The 7,226-nt window shown below is 30.7% G+C and overlaps 1 non-coding gene across 1 annotated transcript; it reads right to left on the reverse strand.

Moving 5' to 3' along the window:
* Positions 1-2,998: 2,998 nt before the first annotated feature.
* Positions 2,999-3,086, reverse strand: TRNAS-GCU (transfer RNA serine (anticodon GCU)). The gene has a single exon. It is a non-coding gene; the product is annotated as a tRNA-Ser (tRNA).
* Between the last annotated feature and the right edge of the window lie 4,140 nt (positions 3,087-7,226).

Below are 7,226 nucleotides of genomic sequence, written 5' to 3' on the forward strand. Positions count from 1 at the left end.
TCTTTAATCGTTTCAAAATGGTAGCAACATACCATTTTTTTTGATTTCCTTTTTATCAAAGAATCATATAAATAATGGATTCTCGTGTGATACACTTTTAATCCAATTTGATGTTTGAATTTGAAACTTGTTCGAATTGGATCCTTTCGATTTGTATACCGAACCTATACTTACGAAGTAGTTTTAACTTATTGATTGACACTAACCCTAGATCTCTGCCCTTGATAAATGAATCAATACTTTCTACTCGAGCTCCATCATGTACTATTTACATCAAAAACCCTAAAAAAAAAAAAGAGCTCGAGTGCAACCGAACAAACTATGTCGAGTCAAGAGCATCTTCATTCCTATATAATATAAAATGGTGGGTGTAAGAATCCACAGTGGATCATGTCCTTCAAGTCGCACGTTGCTTTCTACCACATCGTTTTAAACGAAGTTTTACCATAACCTCTAATTTCTTGGAACTGGTATGTAATTGATTCATTTATGGAATCATGTATAGTCATTGGGTTAGTTGGTCCATAGTAATCTATACTCTTATGACATGGGTAGTTTTTGAAAAAGTCTTAGCAATACTTCAATTTATTGAAACCCATATTTTATTGTATATATTGTATCAATAACATTTTTTTGTATGAGTGCAATATTTATTTCTCTATATATAGATATTTTCTAGATAGAGAGAGATTTTTTGAAATTTCTATAAAATCAATTAAGAAATAATTAATTACGAATAATTAAGAATCTCCATTTTTCAATTTCTTCATAGAATGGATTCACGAGTTTAACACTTCTTCGAGTACCAAGGACTCATAAGAAATAATTAAAAAGATTTACTTGATTGAAAATTTACTACCTAAATATTATATTATAATATTATTTGAATAAATTTTTGTAAAGGATTTATTACATTTGATTATGATAAATAAATGTATATTCGGGATTAACCCATCAATTAGATAGATCTAAAATAAAAAAAAAAAAAAGAAATAAAACGATAAAAATAGATAATAACAATACATACATATCAGCATTTTCTGCCTAGTTTATTTAACTTAAGAGACTCAATAATCTTTCCTTAAAATAAAGTGAAAAAGATGTATGAATTGTTACTTGGATTTACAATTATTCATTACAGACAAACATACGAAAAAATGAGGTGAAAAGAAATACATAATATGTTACATATGTAACTTGATTCTTTGTTAATCAGATTCGGGCAGATATTCAAATTGATATCTTCCGTTATGGATTAACTCCTATCTACCCCCAATTAGATCGAGTAGATGCATCATAAATAAAAAAAGGATCCTACGGGGGACTGGACTAGTTTCGGAGGTGCTAGACTATCTTGTATAAGGCGAAAGTCAAACAGATCTAGAGTAAACGATTGTTCCTACCTATTTTTTTTTATTTGACTCTAAAATTTAGTACCCTAAACCCTAAATAGGTCTTAAGTTTCTTAAGACCATTAATTCAATTCCATTAGTGCCAAAAACACAAGACCTTCGTGTTTATAATTCAGAAATCCACAGAAAAAAAATACTCGGGTTTCACAAACCATTTAAGAGATAGAGAATAATAGAGGCTTTCGCATTTCTGAAATGCATCATTATAAGAAAATAATAAAGAACAATCACATTCGATCTATATTTAGACTCTTAAGCATAAGGTTGTTTAAAACGGCAATCTATAGTCTGATATCGAATATTTTTCCATATATCTTATAATATACTATTATTATATATAATAATAATACGCATACTCTGGGACGGAAGGATTCGAACCTCCGAATAGCGGGACCAAAACCCGTTGCCTTACCACTTGGCCACGCCCCATTTATATTCAACACTAATAAACACTAATATTGGTAGTGCTTAGTCGTCAATTCCAGTACAAATATTTATAGAATAAATTAGATTGTTGCTCAGATTTTGATACGTTTATAGATCCAATTAAACTCAATTTATTGATCATTACATATAATTCCATTAAGATATTGTATGAAAGTAGGATTTCTTCTATTCTCGTTTTATTTGAGAATTGAAGGATTTTTGATTGGCTGAGTTCAAATCAAAGAAAGGTTTTTTGACCTACTTTATGTTATTAATTTTTCCCTTATCCCTTATATCATAGCAATAATAGGGGATTAATAACTCAATCAAATCAAAAGAAATACAATTATCTTCAAGAACAAAGAAAAAAAAATTGTTATGCTTAATATCTTAAGTTTCATCGGTATCTGTCTTAATTCTTTCCTTTATTCAAGTAGTTTTTTCGTCGCCAAATTGCCCGAGGCCTACGCTTTTTTGAATCCAATAGTAGATGTTATGCCAGTAATACCTCTATTCTTTTTTCTATTAGCTTTTGTTTGGCAAGCTGCTGTAAGCTTTCGATAATATTTTTAATACTGTCCGAGACAAATTCATGATTTACTAGAAAAAAAAAAAAAAAGATTCTAACTAGTTATAAGATCAGATAAGTTGTACATACAGTCTGAAGCTTTAAGTTGAATCCAATATTGAAATTATTCTATAGCTATGATAAATCTGGATCACTCTCATTTTCTTATTCTTACTTTTTTCCTTTGAACGACCCTCTTCGAGTCCCCCACAATATAGAATTGTGGGTATGAAATCCAATTTTGAGTAATCAAGGACTCAACTCTTAAAATTTTTTCCTATTTATAGAAATAACTTCACTGCATTTCTTGGTGTCAAACCAGATTAAAATAGAGAATCTATTCTCTTAAAAAAAAAATGATCTTGGAGATTGTGTAATGCTTACTCTCAAACTATTTGTTTATACAGTAGTAATATTCTTTGTTTCTCTCTTCATTTTCGGATTCCTATCTAATGACCCGGGACGTAATCCGGGGCGTGAAGAATAACAAAATCAGATTTTTTTTCCTTGCTTGATTTTGAAATGTTCTTAACATTTTATCTATTCCACATCTTTCCTCAACTATAAAAAAATACCAAGTAATTGACAGAAACGGAAAGAGAGGGATTCGAACCCTCGGTACAAAAAAATCGTACAACGGATTAGCAATCCGACGCTTTAGTCCACTCAGCCATCTCTCCCCAAATTGAAAAAGGATAATTACTATGATACATTGTATAAAAAATAGAAAATAAAGGCTTGAAAAAAGCCCTTCTTTATCTCTCTTTATTATCTTTATCTACCCCTTTATAGATATATAATTTCATTATATTGATATAGATAATTATCTAGATATATCGATGGATATCTATCAAATCGATAAAAACTTTTTTTTATTAGGAATTCCATTTAGATAAATTAGATTTCATTAGATAAGGGCTCAAAAGAAGAGATATCTTCAATCCTAATATATAAATAATACCAATATATTAAAGATTCCATAAAAATATTTATAAATAAAAAGAAAGTACCTTTTTTAGTTTATTTCATCCGAAAAGCCCTTTTCTTTTATTTTTAGTTCCACGGCCTGGCCTGGTCAGTACCTAGCCGGGCTTTTTTTGTTCCAATAAATCGTAGATCAAATTATTTATTTGATTTGAAAATGTTTTTGAAAAAAAAAAAAAATAGAAACAACAAGAATCCTAAGAAGATTTATTATTTCAATTCCTATGATACAGAAAAAGATGATATAGAATCAAGGTTCGATTTCTTATTATTATTTTTTAGTACTTTACTAGAATAAAAAACTTGTTAATTAGTTAATTAAAACGAGTCCTCTTTTCCTAATCTCATTAGTGGCCCTGATGAAAATACGTCAACGCTCAAATTTTCATGATTATTTTCTGATCCGATCTTTTTATTACTTATTAATACGACTTATTTTCGTCTTCGACAAAAGGTCCATTTATATACAATAATTGCATTGTAGCGGATATAGTTTAGTGGTAAAAGTGCGATTCGTTCTATTAATCCCTTAATAGTTAAGGGATCCTTTCGGGTTGATTAATATTCCGATCAAAAACTTTATTTCTTAAAAGGATTTAATCCTTTACCTCTCGATGAAAGATTCGAGGAAAAATAAAAATTCTCGTGATTTGTATCCAAAAATATGTTCTAAATTGAAAAAATTGGATCATGAAATTACGAAACATAATTTTATTGAATTGGATCAATACTTCCAATTGAAGGAATAAGGGATCCATGGATAAAGGTGGAATTTTTTCTAATCGTAACTAAATCTTCAATTTTTTTCTTTGTATAAGGGAGATTGAAGCAAAACAAAATAGCTATTAAAACAATGTCTTTGGTTTACTAGAGACGTCGACATCGTTTTTTTAGCTCGGCGGAAACAAAATACTTTTCCTAAGGATTATATTAAATAGAAATAGGGAACGAAATAAATAACTGGAAAGATTGTTATAATCTCCTCTTGTATAGGGATCATCTATAAAGCGGGTCCTTTTGAATGCATTCAGACGGAAAGGCTGACATAGATGTTATGGATGGTATTTTTTTTTGTTTACATCTTATAAATTTAGGAATTTATCCATCTTCCATAAAGGAGCCGAATGACACCAAAGTTTCACGTTCGGTTTTGAATTAGAGACGTTCAGTTCAAAATGATGAATCAACGTCGACTATAACCCCTAGCCTTCCAAGCTAACGATGCGGGTTCGATTCCCCGCTATCCGCTTATCTTATCTTATAATATTCTTATCTTATAATTTATATATATTATAAATAGAAATTAATTAATAATGGAATTACTCAAATAAAAATTTTCAATTTACTTAATTTTTAACTAAATTTTAACTAATGTATTAGTTAATGTAATGCATCATTGAATTCAATATGCAATTTCCGGAATTCTCACACATTTTTTTTACGAACAAGAGAGGTGAAAATACGAAAAAAAAAATTGGAATCAAAAGCGTCCATTGTCTAATGGATAGGACATAGGTCTTCTAAACCTTTGGTATAGGTTCAAATCCTATTGGACGCAATTTTTTTTCATATATTTTTTTTTAGTTTTAAATTTTCTATATCATGTCAAGAAAGGAAAGATTTTGAATGATTTGAATAAGAGACGCTTATTTATTAATAGTAATTTATAAATTAGTTTTAATATTAATTGTAACTCTAGTTTTAGATTTATTATATAAATAAACTAATAATTCAATTCTGTTTTATTTGAAGATAAGATATTAGTAGAAAGGATATTCAAATTCCAAATATTAAGATATTTATGATATTCTAAATATATTATTAGAAATATAATCTAATTTTAACTTTAACTATATTTATAAAAAAATTTCTTAATTGTATTTACATTTCATTTTAATATTGATATATATTTCTAGAAATATTATCTACTTTCTTTAATATATTTATATACTATTTTTTATTTTATATAAATTATATATATATATATTCTACCTACTAACACCTAATAAATGAAAAGAATGAAATTATTTCATGTTTCAATTTTAACATTTGAAAGTTCTAAAATTGATTTATACTTTACTTGTTTTCTTTTATACTTGGTCTTGAAGTAGAAAACGTTCCATCTGTTCCTGAATAGCTTCTTTCAAAAGGGCTTCCGCTTTCAGTGGTCAATGTCTTCGTAGAAGAGATTATTTCTTGAAACTGAGGTTTATTCGTTTTTACGTAAGTACGTAACTCAAGAAGAAATTTCCTTACTTGTCCAATTTCTAATGAATCAAGATAACCATTAGTTCCGGTATAAACAGTCATTATCTGTTCGTCTACCGTGAGAGGTGCTGATTGGGATTGTTTGAGCAACTCACGTAATCGTTGACCTCTTGCCAATTGATTCTGAGTAGCTTTATCGAGATCAGAAGCGAATTGCGCAAAGGCTTCTAATTCGGCAAATTGAGCCAATTCCAATTTTAATTTGCCGGCTACTTGTTTCATGGCTTTAATTTGAGCTGCAGATCCTACTCTGGAGACGGAAATACCCACATTAATAGCAGGTCTGATTCCAGCATTGAATAGATCGGCAGATAAGAATATTTGTCCATCGGTAATGGAAATTACATTAGTAGGAATATAAGCTGAAACATCTCCCGATTGGGTCTCAACTATTGGTAAAGCAGTCATACTTCCTTCACCTAAAGCAGAACTTAATTTAGCGGCTCTTTCCAAAAGGCGTGAATGCAAATAAAAAACATCTCCCGGATAAGCTTCGCGGCCCGGCGGTCTTCGTAAAAGAAGAGACATTTGTCGATAAGCTTGTGCTTGTTTGGAGGGATCATCATAAATGATTGAAGTGTGTTGTTTTCTGTACATAAAATATTCAGCCAAAGCTGCTCCTGTATAAGGGGCAAGGTATTGTAATGTAGCCGGAGAATCTGCCGTTTTCGGCTACTATAATAGTGTATTCCATTGCGCCCCTTTCCTGTAAGTAGTCACTACTTGAGCCACAGAAGATGCTTTTTGACCAATAGCTACATAAACACATATTACATTTTGCCCTTGTTGATTGAGAATCGTATCCGTGGCTACTGCAGTTTTACCGGTCTGCCTGTCCCCAATAATTAATTCTCGCTGACCACGTCCGATAGGAAATCATTGAATCAATAGCAATAAGTCCTGTTTGAAGAGGCTCGTATACGGAACGTCTCGAAATAATACCAGGAGCGGGGGATTCAATTAACCGAGAGGTCAGAAGATGAAATTTCACCTCGGCCATCAATAGGTTTAGCCAGGGCATTTATAACACGACCTAAATAAGCCTCGCTTACTGGTATCTGAGCAATTCTTCCCCGTTGCTTTTACAGAACTTCCCTCCTGTATCAGCAAACCATCACCCATTAATACAACACCAACATTATTTGATTCTAAATTTAGAGCTATGCCTATAGTACCCTCTTCAAATTCTACTAATTCACCTGCCATTAACTTCATCAAGACCATAAATACGAGCAATGCCGTCGCCTACTTGAAGTACAGTACCGGTATTTACAATTTTTACTTCTCTATTATATTGCTCAATACGTTCACGAATAATATTACTAATTTCATCTGCTTGAATGGTTACCATGAGTATTTCGTAATTATTTTTTTTTAAGAAAAAAAAATAATGCCTACAGTAGAAGGACTAATCAGTTAGTTATTTCTTTCATCGTCCCAAACATGCCAATATTAGCACTGATGGTACGTAAATGTAACTCGTTGTCCAAACAACTATTCAGAGTTCCTAGAGCTCCTTGTAAGGCTTGTTGGAAAACCTGTTGTCGTACTTGATTAATCGCTTTTTG

The sequence above is a fragment of the Cucumis melo genome, unplaced genomic scaffold, assembly GCF_025177605.1.
Source record: "Cucumis melo cultivar AY unplaced genomic scaffold, USDA_Cmelo_AY_1.0 utg000556l, whole genome shotgun sequence".
NCBI lineage: Eukaryota > Viridiplantae > Streptophyta > Magnoliopsida > Cucurbitales > Cucurbitaceae > Cucumis > Cucumis melo.